The sequence below is a fragment of the Lampetra planeri genome, chromosome 40, assembly GCF_965212315.1.
Source record: "Lampetra planeri chromosome 40, kcLamPlan1.2.h2, whole genome shotgun sequence".
Classification (NCBI taxonomy): domain Eukaryota; kingdom Metazoa; phylum Chordata; class Hyperoartia; order Petromyzontiformes; family Petromyzontidae; genus Lampetra; species Lampetra planeri.
Genome location: NC_136146.1, coordinates 8,979,521 through 9,002,312, shown reverse-complemented (window position 1 = coordinate 9,002,312; position 22,792 = coordinate 8,979,521). Strand labels below are relative to the sequence as shown.

Here is a 22,792-nt window from a genome sequence, read left to right as displayed (position 1 = left end):
ACCACTCTCATCCGACAGTGTCTCACAGCACCTGTGCACATACGGGAAAACAAGCCAGAAACTCCCTTGGCCGATCGAGATTTGGGACTGAGCTAAGAGGAGTGGCGGCAATTGCAATGGGAGGATGAGATGCTTGAACCCATTCGTGCCATTGCTAAGGGCTGTTGGTACATTGGGTGATTGACACACAGTTCTACTGTGTCATTGTGCCGACCTCCATTCGTAAAATGTCAGTTGAGGTGTATGGCCGTTGCCTCATGCATTTGGGGGAGCTGAAAACACTACCATTAAGACGCATTATTTTTGGACGAGCATTAAGGCAGTTATCCGCGCATAGATGGCCTCATGTGTAGAATGTGCGCGGCGAAAGCTGCCAGCACACCCGATCAAAGTGCCCCTACAATCAATTGAGATTGTGTGGGTAAACTAATTGGTGGCCTTGGATATATTTGGACCCCTACCTCACACCGACAGAGGTCACAAATATCTGCTAGTATGGCCAGTGAAGTGGCCCCTGGCGGATCAAACAGTTCAGTCAATAGCAGAAGCTTTTGTGCATGGATATGTTATAAAGGGGCCCCTGAAAAACGTCTTAACAGACCAGGGTAAAAAAAATCCTCAAAACAGATACAGGAGGTGTGCAACATCCTCGGCAGTGAGAAAGTACACACTTCCCCATGTCATCCACAAACCAATGGTATGGTAAAACGCCTAAATTGCACCACCATAACCATGCTGTGTCAAGTGGTCAATGACACTCAGACGGACTGGGATTTACACATAGGTGGGGTCCTGGAAGGAAATCAGTTGTCCCTGCATGTGTTGACAGGATACGCCCCGTTCTACTTGATGCACGGTAGGTAGCCAGGCAAACCCATCGGCTGACCTCCCAGCTAAAGCTGCAAAATAGCCTATAGCGATACGACGAGTCATGCAGCAGTGGGAGACGGCGAGGGAAGCGGCGCAAACTGCAGCGGCTTGTATCGTTCCACGACTGAACGGGCTAGGCAAAAGGGAGTGACGCCCCTGCCTTTTGAAGTGGGAGATAGTCCGTGGCTACACTGCCGACATGTACCCTTAGGGACCTCGCCCAAAATGCACCATCCGTAGCAGGGCCCTGTGAAAGTTGTAGAGATCCTTCAGCCTCCATTAGTACGCGTTGTGGCCGAAACGTCGTGAGAATTGTATTTTATTATGTTTTATTTTTATTATTTTATTATTTCCCTTCTACGTGACTTTACCGAAAGAACCAAGAAGATAAATATATGTTAATTTTGATTCATGTTGTTTTTTTCTGACTTTATGTGAACGAAAATATACAAATTCGCCCATTTTCTCATTGAAAATAGGTAAATTTCAAAATATCACTGTCCTCGTCACAAAAGCAAAGTTTGTGGGGAATAATAGCCATCTTACCTATAAACGTCACTTTTTGTCTGTCTGTCCGTCTGTCTGTCTGTCCGTCTGTCCGTCTGCGTACGCTCGCTTTGGAGGGATTTGGCGCTCGGGCCGTGGGGTTTAGGAAGAAAAATTCTTGCAGGTGGGCACGCCCCCGGCCCCGCAGTGACCGTAGGCATTTCAGATTTTTGGTCCGACGCCTTTACATCGGTCCGATTATCGATTTCGTGTGATTTCTCTTTATTTATATATTTACTCTTTATTTATTTATTTACTATTACTATTGCCGACCGGCGCTGACCACGGCGGTTGCCCCTGGAAACGGGTAGCGACGCCTTCGCTGCGGGGTGGACGCCATTTTTAATTCCCGTTAAAAATATGCACACGCATTAACACGCGACGCTGAGGTAAATACATCAAAGTTTCACTTCCCCCCCCACTCCAATGTGTGCACTTACTATTTTAGGGTCGGTAGATAATAAAATTATAGCGATTATACAGTATTTTTGTAGCGCGGGGGGGGGGGTGGGGGTAGCGGCCCAGCCCCTAGGCTCAGCCGGGTGGGCCATCTAGGCGAGGCCGGAGGCTCTGCACGGTACTAGGCCTCGACACCCTACACGTGTCAGGAGAAGACTTTTTGTGCTATAAACTCGATATACCCAGCGTTGCCCGGGGGGGAAATACATTTAAAATCTTCTGAAAACTTTAAAACATTACATACCAATGAAAATACAACTGTGTAATTATTTTTAAACCCGACGCGCCAAGAATCGATTTTTTGAATCGCGCAGAGGAATCGATGGTTGTAGATTCATTTAGAATCGCCCTGTTCCCCTTTAAAATAAGTTGATTATAGAGTCGATATAAACTGCTACGAATGGGAAATATCCGGCGTTGACCGGGGCAAAAATATTATTAAAACTCCTGAAAACTTTCAAACATAACATACCAATGGAAATAAAACTCTGTAATTAAACATGTAGCCCAAGCGCGAAAAGAAACGATTCTTTGCTATCGTTGCGAAGGAATCAAGGGTTGTAGATTACTTTAAAATCGCCCTATTCCCTTTTTAACAAACTGCGTGTCGCAAACACACACATTCACACATTTTGCTTTTACATTTAACATACAAAACGTCAGCATGTACTGCTGTCATCATAGACACAAATATATACACCCTCACCACTCTCCCTCACCACTCTCCCTCACTCACCCTTTGTAATGATGGTGAGTGGTGAGGGTGAGTGGTGAGAGAGTGGTGAGGGAGAGTGGCAGAGGTGTGGACTCGAGTCATGTGACTTGGACTCGAGTCAGACTCGAGTCATGAATTTGATGACTTGCGACTCGACTTGGACTTGCATAACAATGACTTTGTCCCACCTATGAGATGTGGACTCGAGTCATGTGACTTGGACTCGAGTCAGACTCGAGTCATGAATTTGATGACTTGCGACTCGACTTGGACTTGCATAACAATGACTTTGTCCCACCTCTGGAGAGTGGTGAGGGTGAGTAGTGGTGGTGAGGGTGAGTAGTGAGGGTGAGTGAGTGGTGAGGGTGAGTGGTGAGGGTGAGTGGTGAGGGTGAGTGGTGAGGGTGAGTGGTGAGTGGTGACGGTGAGTGGTGAGGGAGAGTGGTGAGGGAGAGTGGTGTGGGAGAGGGGTGAGGGTGAGTGTGAATGGTGAGGGTGAGTGGTGAGTGGTGAGGTTGAGTGGTGACGTTAGGTGGTGAGGGTGAGTGTGGAGGGTGAGTGCTGAGGGTGTGGTGAGAGTGAGTGGTGAGGATGATTGGTGAGGGTGAGCGTGAGTGTTGAGGGAGAAGGGTGAGTGGTGAGGGTGAGTGGTGAGAGAGTGGTGAGGGAGAGTGGTGAGGGTGAGTAGTGGTGGTGAGGGTGAGTGGTGAGCGGTGAGGGTGAGTGGTTGTTGTGACGGTGAGTGGCAGTTGTGAGTGGTGATGGGTGAGTGGTGAGTGGTGAGCGTGAGTGGTGAGGGTGAGTGGTGAGGGTGAGTGGTGAGGGCGAGTGCTGAGTAGTGAGGGTGAGTGGTGAGAGAGTCGTTAGTTTTGAGGGTGAGTGGTGATGTTGAGTGGTTAGGGTTAGTGGAGAGTGGTGAGTGGTGATTGGTCAGTGGTGATTGGTCAGGATGAATGGTGAGTAGTGAGGGTGAGGTTGAGTGGTGAGGGTGAGTGGTGAGGGTGAGTGCTGGTTGTAACGGTGAGTGGTGAGTGTGAGTGGTGAGGGTGAGTGGTGAGGCTGAATGGTGAGGGTGAATGGTGAGAGTGAGTGGTGAGTGGTGAGGGAGAGTGGTGAGGGTGAGTGGTGATGGTGAGGGGTGAGGGTGAGTGGTGAGTGGTGAGTGGTGAGGGGTGAGTGGTGAGGGTGAGTGATGACGAAGAGTGGTGACGGTGAGTGGTGAGTAGAAAGGGTGAGTGGTGATGGTGAGGGTTAGTGGTGAGGGTGAGTGGTGAGTGGTCAGTGGTGAGCGGTCACGGTTAGTGGTGAGGGTGAGTGGTGATGGTGAGGGGTGAGTGGTGAGGGTGAGTGCTGAGTGGTGACGGTGAGTGGTGAGGGAGAGTGGTGAGGGAGAGGGTTGAGGGTGAGTGTTGAGGGTGAATGGTGAGGGTGAGTGGTGAGGGTGAGTGGTGAGGTTGAGTGGTGAGGTTAAGTGGTGAGGGTGAGTGGGGAGGGTGAGTGCTGAGGGTGTGGTGAGAGTGAGTGGTGAGGGTGAGTGGTTAGGATTTGTGATGATGGTGAGTGGTGAGGGTGAGTGTTGATGTTGAGGGTAAGTGGTGAGGGTGTGTGGTCAATAGTAAGGGTGAGTGGTGAGAGTAAGTGTTGAGGGTAAGGGTGAGTGGTGAGTGGTCAGTGGTGAGGTTGAGTGGTGAGTAGGAAGGGTGAGTAGTGAGGGTGAGTGGTGGGTGGTGAGGGTGAGTGGTGAGGTTGATAGGTGAGGGTTAGTGGAGAGTGGTGAGTGGTGATTGGTCAGTGGTGATTGGTCAGGATGAATGGTGAGTAGTGAGGGTGAGGTTGAGTGGTGAGGTTGAGTGGTGAGGGTGAGTGGTGGTTGTGACGGTGAGTGGTGAGGGTGAGTGGTGAGGGTGAGTGGTGAGGCTGAATGGTGAGGGTGAATGGTGAGAGTGAGGGGTGAGTGGTGAGGGTGAGTGATGACGAAGAGTGGTGAGGTTGAGTGGTGAGTAGTAAGGGTGAGTGGTGAGGGTTAGTGGTGAGGGTGAGTGCTGAGGGTGAGGGGTGAGTGGTGAGGGGTGAGTGGTGAGGGTGAGTGATGACGAAGAGTGGTGAGGTTGAGTGGTGAGTAGTAAGGGTGAGTGGTGATGGTGAGGATTAGTGGTGAGGGTGAGTGGTCAGTGGTGAGGGGTCAGGCTTAGTGGTGAGGGTGAGTGGTGATGGTGAGGGGTGAGTGGTGAGGGTGAGTGGTGAGTGGTGACGGTGAGTGGTGAGGGAGAGTGGTGAGGGAGAGTGGTGAGGGAGAGGGGTGAGGGTGAGTGTTGAGGGTGAATGGTGAGGGTGAGTGGTGAGGTTAACTGGTGAGGTTAAGTGGTGAGGGTTAGTGAGGAGGGTGAGTGCTGAGGGTGTGGTCAGGGTGAGTGGTGAGAGTGAGTGGTGAGAGTGAGTGGTTAGGATTTGTGATGATGGTGAGTGGTGAGGGTGAGTGTTGATGTTGAGGGTCAGTGGTGAGGGTGTGTGGTGAATAGTAAGGGTGAGTGGTGAGAGTGAGTGGTGAGGGTAAGGGTGAATGGTGAGTGGTCAGTGGCGAGGTTGAGTGGTGAGTAGGAAGGGTGAGTGGTGAGGGTGAGTGGTGGGTGGTGAGGGTGAGTGGTGAGGTTGAGTGGTGAGGGTTAGTGGAGAGTGGTGAGTGGTGATTGGTAGTGGTGATTGGTCAGGATGAATGGTGAGTAGTGAGGGTGAGGTTGAGTGGTGAGGGTGAGTGGTGAGGGTGAGTGCTGGTTGTAACGGTGAGTGGTGAGTGTGAGTGGTGAGGGTGAGTGGTGAGGCTGAATGGTGAGGGTGAATGGTGAGAGTGAGTGGTGAGTGGTGAGGGAGAGTGGTGAGGGTGAGTGGTGATGGTGAGGGGTGAGTGGTGAGGGTGAGTGGTGAGGGTGAGTGGTGAGTGGTGAGGGGTGAGTGGTGAGGGTGAGTGATGACGAAGAGTGGTGACGTTGAGTGGTGAGTAGTAAGGGTGAGTGGTGATGGTGAGGGTTAGTGGTGAGGGTGAGTGGTCAGTGGTGAGCGGTCAGGGTTAGTGGTGAGGGTGAGTGGTGATGGTGAGGGGTGAGTGGTGAGGGTGAGTGCTGAGTGGTGACGGTGAGTGGTGAGGGAGAGTGGTGAGGGAGAGGGTTGAGGGTGAGTGTTGAGGGTGAATGGTGAGGGTGAGTGGTGAGTGGTGAGGTTGAGTGGTGAGGTTAAGTGGTGAGGGTGAGTGGGGAGGGTGAGTGCTGAGGGTGTGGTGAGAGTGGTGAGGGTGAGTGGTTAGGATTTGTGATGATGGTGAGTGGTGAGGGTGAGTGTTGATGTTGAGGGTAAGTGGTGAGGGTGTGTGGTCAATAGTAAGGGTGAGTGGTGAGAGTAAGTGTTGAGGGTAAGGGTGAGTGGTGAGTGGTCAGTGGTGAGGTTGAGTGGTGAGTAGGAAGGGTGAGTAGTGAGGGTGAGTGGTGGGTGGTGAGGGTGAGTGGTGAGGTTGAGTGATGAGGGTTAGTGGAGAGTGGTGAGTGGTGATTGGTCAGTGGTGATTGGTGAGGATGAATGGTGAGTAGTGAGGGTGAGGTTGAGTGGTGAGGTTGAGTGGTGAGGGTGAGTGGTGGTTGTGACGGCGAGTGGTGAGGGTGAGTGGTGAGCGTGAGTGGTGAGGCTGAATGGTGAGGGTGAATGGTGAGAGTGAGGGGTGAGTGGTGAGGGTGAGTGATGACGAAGAAAGGTGAGGTTGAGTGGTGAGTAGTAAGGGTGAGTGGTGAGGGTTAGTGGTGAGGGTGAGTGCTGAGGGGTGAGTGGTGAGGGGTGAGTGGTGAGGGTGAGTGATGACGAAGAGTGGTGAGGTTGAGTGGTGAGTAGTAAGGGTGAGTGGTGATGGTGAGGGTTAGTGGTGAGGGTGAGTGGTCAGTGGTGAGGGGTCAGGCTTAGTGGTGAGGGTGAGTGGTGATGGTGAGGGGTGAGTGGTGAGTGGTGAGTGGTGAGGGTGAGTGGTGAGTGGTGACGGTGAGTGGTGAGGGAGAGTGGTGAGGGAGAGGGGTGAGGGTGAGTGTTGAGGGTGAATGGTGAGGGTGAGTGGTGAGGGTGAGTGGTGAGGTTGACTGGTGAGGTTAAGTGGTGAGGGTTAGTGAGGAGGGTGAGTGCTGAGGGTGTGGTGAGGGTGAGTGGTGAGAGTGAGTGGTGAGAGTGAGTGGTTAGGATTTGTGATGATGGTGAGTGGTGAGGGTGAGTGTTGATGTTGAGGGTCAGTGGTGAGGGTGTGTGGTGAATAGTAAGGGTGAGTGGTGAGAGTGAGTGGTGAGTGGTCAGTGGCGAGGTTGAGTGGTGAGTAGGAAGGGTGAGTGGTGAGGGTGAGTGGTGAGGGTGAGTGGTGGGTGGTGAGGGTGAGTGGTGAGGTTGAGTGGTGAGGGTTAGTGGAGAGTGGTGAGTGGTGATTGGTAGTGGTGATTGGTCAGGATGAATGGTGAGTAGTGAGGGTGAGGTTGAGTGGTGAGGGTGAGTGGTGAGGGTGATTGCTGGTTGTAACGGTGAGTGGTGAGTGTGAGTGGTGAGGGTGAGTGGTGAGGCTGAATGGTGAGGGTGAATGGTGAGAGTGAGTGGTGAGTGGTGAGGGAGAGTGGTGAGGGTGAGTGGTGATGGTGAGGGGTGAGTGGTGAGGGTGAGTGGTGAGGGGTGAGTGGTGAGGGGTGAGGGTGAGTGATGACGAAGAGTGGTGACGTTGAGTGGTGAGTAGTAAGGGTGAGTGGTGATGGTGAGGGTTAGTGGTGAGGGTGAGTGGTGAGTGGTCAGTGGTGAGCGGTCAGGGTTAGTGGTGAGGGTGAGTGGTGATGGTGAGGGGTGAGTGGTGAGGGTGAGCGCTGAGTGGTGACGGTGAGTGGTGAGGGAGAGTGGTGAGGGAGAGGGTTGAGGGTGAGTGTTGAGGGTGAATGGTGAGGGTGAGTGGTGAGGGTGAGTGGTGAGGTTGAGTGGTGAGGTTAAGTGGTGAGGGTGAGTGGGGAGGGTGAGTGCTGAGGGTGTGGTGAGAGTGAGTGGTGAGGGTGAGTGGTTAGGATTTGTGATGATGGTGAGTGGTGAGGGTGAGTGTTGATGTTGAGGGTAAGTGGTGAGGGTGTGTGGTCAATAGAAAGGGTGAGTGGTGAGAGTAAGTGTTGAGGGTAAGGGTGAGTGGTGAGTGGTCAGTGGTGAGGTTGAGTGGTGAGTAGGAAGGGTGAGTAGTGAGGGTGAGTGGTGGGTGGTGAGGGTGAGTGGTGAGGTTGAGTGGTGAGGGTTAGTGGAGAGTGGTGAGTGGCGATTGGTCAGTGGTGATTGGTCAGGATGAATGGTGAGTAGTGAGGGTGAGGTTGAGTGGTGAGGTTGAGTGGTGAGGGTGAGTGGTGGTTGTGATGGTGAGTGGTGAGGGTGAGTGGTGAGGGTGAGTGGTGAGGCTGAATGGTGAGGGTGAATGGTGAGAGTGAGGGGTGAGTGGTGAGGGTGAGTGATGACGAAGAGTGGTGAGGTTGAGTGGTGAGTAGTAAGGGTGAGTGGTGAGGGTTAGTGGTGAGGGTGAGTGGTGAGTGGTCAGTGGTGAGGGGTCAGGGTTAGTGGTGAGGGTGAGTGGTGATGGTGAGGGGTGAGTGGTGAGTGGTGAGTGGTGACGGTGAGTGGTGAGGGAGAGTGGTGAGGGAGAGGGGTGAGTGTTGAGGGTGAATGGTGAGGGTGAGTGGTGAGGTTGAGTGGTGAGGTTAAGTGGTGAGGGTGAGTGGGGAGGGTGAGTGCTGAGGGTGTGGTGAGAGTGAGTGGTGAGGGTGAGTGGTGAGGTTGAGTGGTGAGGTTAAGTGGTGAGGGTGAGTGGGGAGGGTGAGTGCTGAGGGTGTGGTGAGAGTGAGTGGTGAGGGTGAGTGGGGAGGGTGAGTGCTGAGGGTGTGGTGAGAGTGAGTGGTGAGGCTGAATGGTGAGGGTGAATGGTGAAAGTGAGTGGTGAGGGAGAGTGGTGAGGGTGAGTGGTGATGGTGAGGGGTGAGTGGTGAGGGTGAGTGTGAGGGGTGAGTGGTGAGTGGTGAGGGGTGAGTGGTGAGGGTGAGTGATGACGAAGAGTGGTGAGGTTGAGTGGTGAGTAGTAAGGGTGAGTGGTGATGGTGAGGGTTAGTGGTGAGTGGTGAGTGGTCAGTGGTGAGGGGTCAGGGTTAGTGCTGAGGGTGAGTGGTGATGGTGAGGGGTGAGTGGTGAGGGTGAGTGGTGACGGTGAGTGGTGAGGGAGAGTGGTGAGGGAGAGGGGTGAGGGTGAGTGTTGAGGGTGAATGGTGAGGGTGAGTGGTGAGGGTGAGTGGTGAGGGTGAGTGGTGAGGTTGAGTGGTGAGGTTAAGTGGTGAGGGTGAGTGGGGAGGGTGAGTGGGGAGGGTGAGTGCTGAGGGTGTGGTGAGAGTGAGTGGTGAGGGTGAGTGGTGAGGGTGAGTGGTTAGGATTTGTGATGGTGAGTGGTGAGGGTGAGGGGTGAGTGGTGAGTGGTGAGGGTGAGTGGTGAGTGGTGACGGTGAGTGGTGAGGGAGAGTGGTGAGGGAGAGGGGTGAGGGTGAGTGTTGAGGGTGAATGGTGAGGGTGAGGTTGAGTGGTGAGGTTAAGTGGTGAGGGTGAGTGGGGAGGGTGAGTGCTGAGGGTGTGGTGAGAGTGAGTGGTGAGGGTGAGTGGTGATGTTGAGTGGTGAGGTTAAGTGGTGAGGGTGAGTGGGGAGGGTGAGTGCTGAGGGTGTGGTGAGAGTGAGTGGTGAGGGTGAGTGGGGAGGGTGAGTGCTGAGGGTGTGGTGAGAGTGAGTGGTGAGCCTGAATGGTGAGGGTGAATGGTGAGAGTGAGGGTGAATGGTGAGAGTGAGTGGTGAGTGGTGAGGGAGAGTGGTGAGGGTGAGTGGTGATGGTGAGGGGTGAGTGGTGAGGGTGAGTGGTGAGGGTGAGGGGTGAGTGGTGAGGGGTGAGTGGTGAGGGTGAGTGATGACGAAGAGTGGTGAGGTTGAGTGGTGAGTAGTAAGGGTGAGTGGTGATGGTGAGGGTTAGTGGTGAGTGGTGAGTGGTCAGTGGTGAGGGGTCAGGGTTAGTGCTGAGGGTGAGTGGTGATGGTGAGGGGTGAGTGGTGAGTGGTGACGGTGAGTGGTGAGGGAGAGTGGTGAGGGAGAGGGGTGAGGGTGAGTGTTGAGGGTGAATGGTGAGGGTGAGTGGTGAGGGTGAGTGGTGAGGTTGAGTGGTGAGGTTAAGTGGTGAGGGTGAGTGGGGAGGGTGAGTGCTGAGGGTGTGGTGAGAGTGAGTGGTGAGGGTGAGTGGTGAGGGTGAGTGGTTAGGATTTGTGATGGTGAGTGGTGAGGGCGAGTGTTGATGTTGAGGGTGAGTGGTGAGGGTGTGTGGTGAATAGTAAGGGTGAGTGGTGAGAGTGAGTGGTGAGGGTAAGCGTGAGTGGTGAGTGGTCAGTGGTGAGGTTGAGTGGTGAGTAGGAAGGGTGAGTGGTGAGGGTGAGTGGTGGGTGGTGAGGGTGAGTGGGGAGGGTGAGTGCTGAGGGTGTGGTGAGAGTGAGTGGTGAGGCTGAATGGTGAGGGTGAATGGTGAGAGTGAGTGGTGAGTGGTGAGGGAGAGTGGTGAGGGTGAGTGGTGATGGTGAGGGGTGAGTGGTGAGGGTGAGTGGTGAGGGGTGAGTGGTGAGGGGTGAGGGTGAGTGATGACGAAGAGTGGTGACGTTGAGTGGTGAGTAGTAAGGGTGAGTGGTGATGGTGAGGGTTAGTGGTGAGGGTGAGTGGTGAGTGGTCAGTGGTGAGCGGTCAGGGTTAGTGGTGAGGGTGAGTGGTGATGGTGAGGGGTGAGTGGTGAGGGTGAGCGCTGAGTGGTGACGGTGAGTGGTGAGGGAGAGTGGTGAGGGAGAGGGTTGAGGGTGAGTGTTGAGGGTGAATGGTGAGGGTGAGTGGTGAGGGTGAGTGGTGAGGTTGAGTGGTGAGGTTAAGTGGTGAGGGTGAGTGGGGAGGGTGAGTGCTGAGGGTGTGGTGAGAGTGGTGAGGGTGAGTGGTTAGGATTTGTGATGATGGTGAGTGGTGAGGGTGAGTGTTGATGTTGAGGGTAAGTGGTGAGGGTGTGTGGTCAATAGAAAGGGTGAGTGGTGAGAGTAAGTGTTGAGGGTAAGGGTGAGTGGTGAGTGGTCAGTGGTGAGGTTGAGTGGTGAGTAGGAAGGGTGAGTAGTGAGGGTGAGTGGTGGGTGGTGAGGGTGAGTGGTGAGGTTGAGTGGTGAGGGTTAGTGGAGAGTGGTGAGTGGCGATTGGTCAGTGGTGATTGGTCAGGATGAATGGTGAGTAGTGAGGGTGAGGTTGAGTGGTGAGGTTGAGTGGTGAGGGTGAGTGGTGGTTGTGATGGTGAGTGGTGAGGGTGAGTGGTGAGGGTGAGTGGTGAGGCTGAATGGTGAGGGTGAATGGTGAGAGTGAGGGGTGAGTGGTGAGGGTGAGTGATGACGAAGAGTGGTGAGGTTGAGTGGTGAGTAGTAAGGGTGAGTGGTGAGGGTTAGTGGTGAGGGTGAGTGGTGAGTGGTCAGTGGTGAGGGGTCAGGGTTAGTGGTGAGGGTGAGTGGTGATGGTGAGGGGTGAGTGGTGAGTGGTGAGTGGTGACGGTGAGTGGTGAGGGAGAGTGGTGAGGGAGAGGGGTGAGGGTGAGTGTTGAGGGTGAATGGTGAGGGTGAGTGGTGAGGTTGAGTGGTGAGGTTAAGTGGTGAGGGTGAGTGGGGAGGGTGAGTGCTGAGGGTGTGGTGAGAGTGAGTGGTGAGGGTGAGTGGTGAGGTTGAGTGGTGAGGTTAAGTGGTGAGGGTGAGTGGGGAGTGTGAGTGCTGAGGGTGTGGTGAGAGTGAGTGGTGAGGGTGAGTGGGGAGGGTGAGTGCTGAGGGTGTGGTGAGAGTGAGTGGTGAGGCTGAATGGTGAGGGTGAATGGTGAGAGTGAGTGGTGAGTGGTGAGTGAGAGTGGTGAGGGTGAGTGGTGATGGTGAGGGGTGAGTGGTGAGGGTGAGTGTGAGGGGTGAGTGGTGAGTGGTGAGGGGTGAGTGGTGAGGGTGAGTGATGACGAAGAGTGGTGAGGTTGAGTGGTGAGTAGTAAGGGTGAGTGGTGATGGTGAGGGTTAGTGGTGAGTGGTGAGTGGTCAGTGGTGAGGGGTCAGGGTTAGTGCTGAGGGTGAGTGGTGATGGTGAGGGGTGAGTGGTGAGGGTGAGTGGTGACGGTGAGTGGTGAGGGAGAGTGGTGAGGGAGAGGGGTGAGGGTGAGTGTTGAGGGTGAATGGTGAGGGTGAGTGGTGAGTGGTGAGGGTGAGTGGTGAGGTTGAGTGGTGAGGTTAAGTGGTGAGGGTGAGTGGGGAGGGTGAGTGGGGAGGGTGAGTGCTGAGGGTGTGGTGAGAGTGAGTGGTGAGGGTGAGTGGTGAGGGTGAGTGGTTAGGATTTGTGATGGTGAGTGGTGAGGGTGAGGGGTGAGTGGTGAGTGGTGAGGGTGAGTGGTGAGTGGTGACGGTGAGTGGTGAGGGAGAGTGGTGAGGGAGAGGGGTGAGGGTGAGTGTTGAGGGTGAATGGTGAGGGTGAGGTTGAGTGGTGAGGTTAAGTGGTGAGGGTGAGTGGGGAGGGTGAGTGCTGAGGGTGTGGTGAGAGTGAGTGGTGAGGGTGAGTGGTGATGTTGAGTGGTGAGGTTAAGTGGTGAGGGTGAGTGGGGAGGGTGAGTGCTGAGGGTGTGGTGAGAGTGAGTGGTGAGGGTGAGTGGGGAGGGTGAGCGCTGAGGGTGTGGTGAGAGTGAGTGGTGAGGCTGAATGGTGAGGGTGAATGGTGAGAGTGAGGGTGAATGGTGAGAGTGAGTGGTGAGTGGTGAGGGAGAGTGGTGAGGGTGAGTGGTGATGGTGAGGGGTGAGTGGTGAGGGTGAGTGGTGAGGGTGAGGGGTGAGTGGTGAGGGGTGAGTGGTGAGGGTGAGTGATGACGAAGAGTGGTGAGGTTGAGTGGTGAGTAGTAAGGGTGAGTGGTGATGGTGAGGGTTAGTGGTGAGTGGTGAGTGGTCAGTGGTGAGGGGTCAGGGTTAGTGCTGAGGGTGAGTGGTGATGGTGAGGGGTGAGTGGTGAGTGGTGACGGTGAGTGGTGAGGGAGAGTGGTGAGGGAGAGGGGTGAGGGTGAGTGTTGAGGGTGAATGGTGAGGGTGAGTGGTGAGGGTGAGTGGTGAGGTTGAGTGGTGAGGTTAAGTGGTGAGGGTGAGTGGGGAGGGTGAGTGCTGAGGGTGTGGTGAGAGTGAGTGGTGAGGGTGAGTGGTGAGGGTGAGTGGTTAGGATTTGTGATGGTGAGTGGTGAGGGCGAGTGTTGATGTTGAGGGTGAGTGGTGAGGGTGTGTGGTGAATAGTAAGGGTGAGTGGTGAGAGTGAGTGGTGAGGGTAAGCGTGAGTGGTGAGTGGTCAGTGGTGAGGTTGAGTGGTGAGTAGGAAGGGTGAGTGGTGAGGGTGAGTGGTGGGTGGTGAGGGTGAGTGGTGAGGTTGAGTGGTGAGTAGGAAGGGTGAGTGGTGAGGGTGAGTGGTGGGTGGTGAGGGTGAGTGGTGAGGTTGAGTGGTGAGTAGGAAGGGTGAGTGGTGAGTAGGAAGGGTGAGTGGGGAGGGTGAGTGGTCAGTGGTGAGGGGTCAGGGTTAGTGGTGAGGGTGAGTGGTGAGGGTGAGTGGTGAGGGTTAGTGGTGAGCGGTGATTGGTGGTGAGGGTGAGTGGTGAGGGTGAGTGGTGATGGTGAGTAGTGAGGGTGAGTAGTGAGGGTGAGTGGTGAGGGTGAGTGGTGATGGTGAGGGGTGAGTGGTGACGAAGAGTGGTGACGTTGAGTGCTGAGTAGTAAGGCTGAGTCGTGAGGGTGAGGGTTAGTGGTGAGGGTGAGTGGTGAGGGTTAGTGGTGAGGGTGAGTGATTAGGGTTTATGGTGATGGTGATGGTGAGTGGTGAGGGTGAGTGGTGAGGGTGAGTGGTGAGGGTGAGTGGTGAATGGTGAGGGTAAGTGGTTAGGGGTGAGTGGTGGGGATGAGTGGTGAGGGTGAGTGGTGAGGGGCAGTGGTGAAGGTGAGTGGTGAAGGTGAGTAGTAAGTAGTAAGGATGAGTGGTGAGTGGTGAGGGTGAGTAGTGAGGGTGAGTGGTGAGGGTGATTAGTGTGTAGTGAGGGTGAGTGGAGAGGGAGAGAGTGAGTGGTGAGCGTGAGTGGTGAGGGTGAGTGGTGATGGTGAGGGTGAGTGGTAAGCGTGAGTGGTGAGGCAGAGGGTGAGTGGTGAGGGTGAGTGGTGAGGCTGAATGGTCAGGGTGAATGGTGAGAGTGAGTGGTAAGTGGTGAGGCTGAATGGTCAGGGTGAATGGTGAGAGTGAGTGGTGAGGGTTAGTGGTGAGGGTGTTTGGTGATTGGTGAGGGAGATTGGTGAGTTGTGAGGGTGAATGGTGAGGGTGAGTAGTGAGTGGGAGTGGTGAGTGGTGAGGATGAGTGGTGAGGGTGAGTTGTGAGTGGTGAAAGGTATTGTCAAAGCCCACCGGGCTTTGACAACACCTTAGTATCTGTGTATATATGTAAGGTTATTAAGAAATATATTTTTCACCCGGGCAACGCCGGGTACTTCTGCTAGTTTTCTATACTTTTTAGACACAAGCAATTATGAAATAACACTTACTACGCAGGAACAAACATTGTGTTACATAGTGATATCAAAAGTTTGAGTGCGGTGGCTAGCAGTGTTGCCGGGTCGGCTCCCACATTGCGTTTGCGGACTTCCCGATGACTTTTTTCTTGCTGGCTTTGCTTTTTATCTTCTCCAGGTGTTGTTTTGAAGGGAAGCGAGTGGTCTAATGTCACCCCATGGGAGATGGGATACCAGTAGAGAGCGGTTCCAGAGGTCAAAAAAAAGCCCCGAACATATCCTACAGACCCTGAACGCTCCACCAAAACCCAGGTATTGTTTCCACCCCCGCTACTGGGATTAACTCCATCTGCATGCTCTCACTCTCAATAACCCACAGTGCAGCTGCTAAGCCTCTTTCAAAGTGAAACCTGCAAAAAAAGACACCACATCACCCCAGTCTATCTGCCTCCCAATAAAACTATTAATTGCCTTATCGAGAGTGCACACCAGCTTGGCACAGTTGTAACACTTGTGCCTCACAGCAATAAAGGCCTGGGTTCTATTTCCAACTCGGGCTCTTTTCATCGTGGAGTTTGTATGTTCTCCCCCTGTTCAGTTTACTTCGTTGAATTCCTTCGGGTTCTCCGGTTTTCTTCCCATAGCGGAGAAAAAAAACCATACAATGTCACTGGCATTGGTCAAACATCCCAACGCTGAAACATTACCTGCAAATTACTCAATTGGAATGACATATTACAGCAGCAACAATGCCCCTTATTGCAGAAACATGGCAAGACTCTCCTGAAGGAGTCTTGAGACTCAGTGAGGCTTTCCTGGGGTAAACAAGCCCAGCAGTAGTAATAATAACAGCTTTCCGTAGGCATCCATAGCCAACATTAATATACTATTGCATACAGATTTGTCAGTATCTTGTCTCATACCCTGATAAAGCCAATGCAGACTCGTGAATATGTTGTCCATCTACACTTCCACATTATGAGGATACTATATTGTATTTGAGGACACGGTTGAGAGATGTTAACTCTCGCCTGGTATGCAGGAGGTCGTGGGTCCGATCCCGACCCTTGACGCCTGCTGTATATTTGGAGTTTGCATGTTCTCCCCGTGGTGTGAATTTTTCTCCGGGTCCTCCAGTTTTTCCTTCGAAAATTTAGACCCAACATGCTTTTAGAGTATTTGGCTGATATAAATTTCCACGTGATAAGCTATTTAGTTGAGCTATCATTTGTGATAGCCAGGTCACTTCTAAAAAAGACCACTAAAGCTCAGTGGGGCTTACCTGGTAAAATGCAATAATAATTCGTTTTAATAGTTTGTAAATACTCCAACACCTATATCCCGCCCAAAGCTAAACCACGGATACCTCGTTTCCACAGACCACAGAACTCGAGTGTATACCAGGCCTCCTAAAACTGTAGATTCGCTATAAATAGCGCCACATATCTACAAACTAAGCCTGGCGGTGTCTACAAACTAGTGAGTGCGCGGAGTGCGCAGTTGCGTAATCCGCGGCAAGACGTACCGCATCGTTATACCGAGCATTGCAGCTGCAGCAACATGGGAGGGAAGAAAGTGGCGACGCCGTTCCAATCCTCACACACCCTTCAGTATGGGATGGAGCTCATCACGATGGAGGCCAATGGCGCGCAGTCCTGTCGTTGCTTGTTCTGTGTTCACCAAGGCCGTGATGTGGTCGAGGTGACGGGCGACTCGGGCCGCAAGCGCAAGAACCGCACCGACATCAAGTACTTCACGAAGCCGTTCCTGCCGCATCAGTACCGCCACCATCTTGAAGGGCAGCACAAGGAATCGTGGATGCTCTACCAGACGCTGTCGCCCGATGAGAAGAAGAGCTACTTCAACGGCATGGCCAAGCGCACCAACACGCTCCACAACTACATGGACCTGTCGACCGCGTCGATCGACTACGTGATCCAGAACAGCATCATTGAGACAATTATCGGGGACTTGTTCTTTCGCGATGACGACGAGGACAGCGGCGACGACAACGATGACGAGGACGCGGCCGCAGCCATCGCCAAGAAGGCCGCCAAGAAGGCCAAGGAGAAGGTCAACGCGATGAAGCTGTTCGTCAAGAAAGTGAACATCGAGACGGGGACGTATACATACACGGCAACAATCAAGAACGAGATGCGCTTCGAGCTCGCCATGGACCACGTCGGTGTCGGCATGTCGTTCCGTCAAACGGCTGCTGCCATCGATCATGCCAGGATCCGCACCAACACGCCGAAGCTGCAGGGCATGAACGACCTCATCGTCGCACAGTCAGTCCGTGTTCTGGTGGCCGTCGGGCTGCAGATGATCGCCAGGATAATCGACGATCCATCGGTGTGGGCCTTCTCCCTGGCTGGCGACGGCAGTACTCACCGCGGCCAGTCGTTCTTCGACCTGCGCACCCGCGTTTGTTACCGCGGCTTCCTCGTCAATCTGCACCTGGTCGCGATCCCTATGTTCGAGCGTCACACTGCTCAGAACATCTTCCGCATGCTCGTCAAGTTCCTCGACGCGCTGTACCCCAACTGGCGCGCCAAGCTGATCGGCTTTTCATCGGACGGCGAGAATACGATGACTGGGCGTCATGGGGGGCTGGTGACGCTCATTGTGAAGGAGGCCGAGAACGACGTCATTCGAATCTGGTGTCCGCCTCATCAGATCGATATTGTGGTCAAGAAATCCGCCGAGTGCATCTTCGATGGCAGCTGGTGAAGATCGTGTACGACTTTTCGGTGTACCTCCGCGCCCAAAACAACCTGATCATCAAGATGAAGGTCAAGTGCCCCAGGAAGGCTAACCGATGGGCCAATCTCGGGAACGTGCTCAAGTTCTACAAGCAGTACCGCCGAGCATTGATCGAGTACACTACTGAGAACAACCCCGCGAAGCTGCCCACCGCTGATTGGTGGGTTCTTACCTACGCGCTCGCACCCGCCATCGACGCCATCAACGTCACTATCGTCCAGCTCCAGAGCCAGTCGCTGCTCATCGCGCAGCAGGAGGAGCATATTCAGTCGCTTATCGGGTCGCTCACCGTTTTGTTCAGTGTTGAGATTGTTGATGGCGTCAACAATCATGATGAGGCGTACGTGTCGTATCATGATCAGTCGATGCGCATCGCGTCTGCCGCGATCATTGCCCACATTGAGGACCAGAGATCATTTGCGCAGGAGAGCTACGAGGGTCTCAATGAGGTCGACAAGACAAGGATCGTCAAGGAGATCTCGATATATGCGATGACGCTGATCGCGGGTCTCAACGACGTCAAAGCAGAGCGTAACGACGCCAATCGAGCTCTCGACCAGGATGCGGCGCCCGTGATGCCCGCTCAGCTCGTGAAGATGCGTCCTGGTGCGTTCGTGAAGGACGTGCTGGCAGTGCGTCACGTGCATGTTACGAAATTCTGGTCAGCTGTGAAGGTCGACATGGTCGAGGAGGAGCATCGCCAACTGGTCAAGCTCTACAAGGAGGACACGATCATTCACGACGCCATCAACAAGCACACCAACACGACGACATTCAACGACGCGTGGGATGTGCTGCCGAGTGGTTTCGACAACCTCCGCGCTTTCAGCGGCGGGTTGGCATCGGTGCTCGCCAACACGACGGCGGTCGAGTCGGACTTCTCGATACTCAAGTGGGAACTCGACGAGTTCCGCAGTTCTATGATGCATCTGTCCCTTGAGGGCATCTTCCAGACAAAGCAGCGTCGCCTCCTGGTGTCGTTGCTTCGTTAGCGAGCGTAAATCAATGAAACAATGGGGCTCTATAGATGATCTACATTTATTCTACAAACTAATCCTGGCGGTGTCTACAAACTAAGCTAGTCTGTATAGTTTGTAGATATGCAGTTTTAGGAGGCCTGGTGTATACTCAAGTTGCCATGCCGGCACACTGTGCGTTTCCATGGCTTTTAGTCAAGTTGAGTGAGCTGCCACTTAGGGCTGCAGTCCGACATCTATCTTTGCATTGATTTTGCTTCACGTTCTGGTATGAATTCCAGGACGTCAAATTTTCAGGCAGAAACGAGCATCTCACGGAAATATCACTTTTCTTTCACTAAACTCTCGTTGTCCTCTAACTCGAGTTCAGGCCAATTCGAGTGCACCTTTAGTCGACGAGAGTTGCCCGTCAATGGAAACAAGGTTATGAGCTATAGATCAAATGTCACCGAGTCGCTGTCAAGTGGCCATGTGATGATTTATGGATTACAAATGGATTCTTACCAAATGAGAAAGTATTACATGTAATGGACTATTTGCGTTAGAAGAGGTTGCTTTAATCAATGCTAATTGTATGTTTTATATTTCTTCAGAGTCGTAATGGGAAAAAATATATATATCAGAAACGGGACAAGCGGAAGCGACAACTGACAGTACACACAAGACAATTTATGAGACTATCTGTACAGAATCACGATATGACTTGCTATAAACACAGTCGACTCTCGATTATCCGCGCTCACGACTCAAAGTACGGATGCAGATTATTCAAAATCATGAATAATCCAAAAATATCTATTTTCCGCAGATCTCTATGCCAAAAACCACTGATATAGGTATACATTCTGTTTAAGTTAAGAAAATGTAGTCTATCACTGTGTGTGCTCGGTGATAATATCACTTGCCTGCTCCCGCGCAGAAGGCTCGGCCCACTAAGTGGATGACAGTAGAGCCACGCCAATCAAAATCAAGCAAACTCCACCACCCACTATTGTAAAAATAAGCAAAAACTGTACTGTAGAGGTGATCTCGTGGATTTCAGATTAACCGGAGCAACACATTTCTATGGTTTAAGCAAGTAACTTGCTATAAACATTTCCAAGAATAACAACATCATACTGTTTTTATATTATTAATTTGGGCTTCGGGAAGATCCACGAGTTATTAATTTGTCAAAATCTCAATTGCGCGGTTAATCCACAAATTGGATAACATGCAGGTCGATAATTCAGTCTCCTGTATAAGAAGTGGTCTTATATCAAACGAAATATTCTAACCCCAGTTTATCAATGGTGTTCTTAGAGATTACCCCAAAAGCCAATCAATCCACCTCTAGAGGGTAGGCGCGCCACTGGCCGTCAGAAGCCTTTCCAAACTTGCATGTAATTTAAAATGCTCAACATTGCCTTGATATTTGCCACCATTTCGTATAGGCGAAAGAAGCCTCACTGTTTGCATGTTGAACTTATTTCACACCGTACGTAGCCAACCGTGCTAATCGGAGGTGTAGGGGAAAGACAACTTAAGTGACCTACAATATTCGTAACAAACTAAACAAGCAGACAATACGTCCTCATTCACAAGTCTGTCCCTCCACACAAAAAAAGCTTTATTTATTTATTGCACAGAAAATGCCACACAACCTTCTGGCAGTGCAGAATTTCTGCAGCATTGCTTTAACATGAGGTTTTGATATCAATTGTTTCCTCAGCAAAGTCTGGTTTAATAAGAACAATCTGGACCTGTTTCGACATTCAGTGTCTCATCAGCAAAGTCAGGCTTACTTGAACCAATGCTGGTGGATTGGCAAATGTTTCTAGGCACTTAACATAACTAGGAATTGCCACACAGAACTCAAGATAATGCATTGGGTAGTTGAATAATTATTATACAATTCTGTCATGATGTGAGTAAAAGGTATTATGAGGCAGAAGTAAAATGTATAACAGTAATAATTAGTTTATTGCAAAGAAACAAAAGTATGTACTGTATTTCAGCAGTGCACATGACCAAATTCACCCTCACGGGCCTGAGGATCAGTTGATTCGATCAAGCCACCTCAAGCAGTACAACAATATATGGTTATTGTATTTTTACGCACTAGGTTTAAACGTCATGAGTAATTCAAATCTTGTGTTAATGCATACAATGCGCAGTACACATCTTACATGGATTGCTGGCCACGCAGTTTAATCTCTTGTTAAAATCATCAAGAAGTTAAGTCAAAGAATAATAAATTGACAAAGGGAAAGTAACGTCAACAACTTTCTGACAACATTCACTACTATTCCGCACCAAGCAAGGGGTTTCAGCAGAAGCTGCAATTAGCTTATTTATTGAAATTAAATTAGCCTGAACTGTACAATTATTTCCCTGATCTGTCGTTCTAGATGCCGGCTAAGGTTGCTACTTGTCTGTTGTGCCTTGAGGCTTTTGTGAACCAAACTAAGCGAGATACCATTTTCCCCCCAAAAAGATGCTGTAACTTGGCACAGGAGCCAAACACCACAAAGCGCAAGAAAAATGGGGGCTAAATCCGTGCCTCTCAACATTAGTGATCGCAACAATGATGAGCTTAGAGCGACCAAGACCCTGATCTCTTATAGCCTCACAAAATCTGGATACAAGCTGGGCGATTGGTGGCTATGCACGCCTTTAATCCAGCACTGTGGAGGCGAGGATTGGCGGATCGCACCAATGTTGTTCAACTCCCTTCCCGTGGGTGTCGAGGTGACATATCCTAGCTTGGAGAGTAAACGCACAACATTTACAATTGGAGTCATCCTTTTTCACAATTCTGGCAAAATCGCCTGATGAAGCTGGTTGTAATTACCAGTGAAATGTCGTATTCAATTTGTAAATGTTGTGGGTTTACTCTCCAACACGCCAGTGTGCTGAAGTAGTAACTAATTGGCACGTTTTCTTTACATGACAAACCTAATTAGCTGCATCGGATGGTGGTGGGTTACCAACACGTATATATTTACGAGATCGGACCCCAAAAAACCCATTATTATTAATAGTATTGGTCGCATAAGCCTACGTGTTAAATGGACTAATCGCCATCTGCTTCCAACTGTGCAGGGATAGAGTGTTGCCCCTTCGCACACTTGGGGTGTTTCCTGGGTGCTCCGGTTTCCTCCCACTTGTATAAAAACACTCATAAAGGAGCTGAACACATCTTAAAAATAAAATTCCAACACAGAGCCCTCATGAGAAAAGAGTCTAAAGACTCATCGTGGCTTTCCTGAATAGATAAGTTGTATCCGGAGGCATGTTACCCTGTATTACTGAACAAATGTAAACAGTTAAGTGCACCAGTGGCCGAGCGGAGTACACATATGAATGCACACGGTGTACCTTTGGCATGGAGATCGTACCACCGTGCAAAAGCAAAACAACGAAAGCAGTTTGGTCAGGGATGGGGAGAGCTCTAATCCTGTGACCAAAGGAAGACGATAAAAATAGACCATGCAGCTGTATATGTATTGAGAAACAAGTTGTGAAAAGCAGCTCAAAGCCTCCAGCACAAACTAGGTGAGTTTGCCTGCAGCCGCGCCGACAGCCCTGGGCAATGGGTTCACAATAACAGTGCCTCCAGCGACAGCAAGCAAGCAGCAACCCTGCTCCAGCCCCCCCAGTCAACCTTTGCTCATTGAGAGGTCACTCATTTTCCTCTGTAGCTCAACATGGTCCAAAAATCTATTTCCCCAGGCTCAGTACCTTTCTCCTTGTGAACGTTTTCCAGCTAAGAGTTAAATAATTAATGTTTATCATCTCTGTCCGTCTGCAACTGGGGTTCACAATAACTATCAGAGAAATTATCTCATGTACATTAAACTAAACTATTGTTATTTTGCCAGGTAGGGCCCACTGAGCTAAATAGGTTGGTGGGGGGGGTCTAGGGTTTGTGGGCCGAAGCGCCGCGCAGTTCTAGAAGCTCCCTTCCTGCTCTCTCGCTTTGGCTGTTGGGGTTCCAGGTCCTTGCCCGTGCCCCCGGGGTCCGTGGTTCTAGGCGAGTGGCGTTCTGCGTCTCTGCTTCCAAGGTCCCGTGTACCCTCTCCCTCCTGCTTGGTGGCCCCGCGTGCCGTGGGCCACGGGTGCCGCTCGAGGTGCCCGGTCTTTGTCCGCCGCGAGGTGCCCGCGCGTCAGGCCCGGTGCCCCGCGCACTGCCGCCACCGCGAGCGCGGCCCAGCGGCCTAGAGTATACGGCCTAAGGGGAGGGGGGGGGTCCGAACGCGGGGAGCAAGGAGCGGGGAGCGCGGTATATGACTACTCACTCTTTTGAGTCGCGGCGCGGTCTCTCAATGAGCGCGGACAATGAGGCCCGCGAAGCTGGGCCGCGGTGGCGGTGACGTCGCCCGCGCCACTCTCTCACCCCCGAGTGACGTCATACGCTCCGCGCTGTTACCCCAGTGGCGGTACGTCAAACGCGCCGCGCTCACACAGCGTGACGTCAACCGCTTCGTGCTCTCACCCAGAGTGACGTCACCCGCTCCGTGCTCTCACCTAGCGTGAGGTCACCCGCTCCGCGCGCTCACAGCGTGACGGCAACCGCTTCGTGCTCTCACCCAGAGTGACGTCACCCGCTCCGTGCTCTCACCTAGCGTGAGGTCACCCGCTCCGCGCGCTCACAGCGTGACGGCAACCGCTTCGTGCTCTCATCCATCGTGACGTCATCCGCTCCGTGCACTCACCCGGCGTAACGTCATCTGCTCCGTGCACTCACCCCGCGTGACGTCATCTGCGCCGTGCACTCACCCAGATTGACGTCACCCGCTCCGTGCTCTTACCTAGCGTGACGTCACCCGCTCCGTGCGCTCACCTAGCGTGACGTCACCTGCTC

General features: G+C 52.4%; 1 protein-coding gene across 1 annotated transcript in view; it reads right to left on the bottom strand.

The window, feature by feature from the left end:
* RAD54L2 (RAD54 like 2) overlaps positions 1-22,487 on the bottom strand; it is a 127,819-nt gene extending 105,332 nt beyond the window's left edge. The window contains exon 1 of the mRNA XM_078613145.1: positions 22,227-22,487. The gene's annotated coding sequence lies outside the window, so the exon portion shown is untranslated. The remainder of the gene's footprint in view (positions 1-22,226) is intronic.
* Between the last annotated feature and the right edge of the window lie 305 nt (positions 22,488-22,792).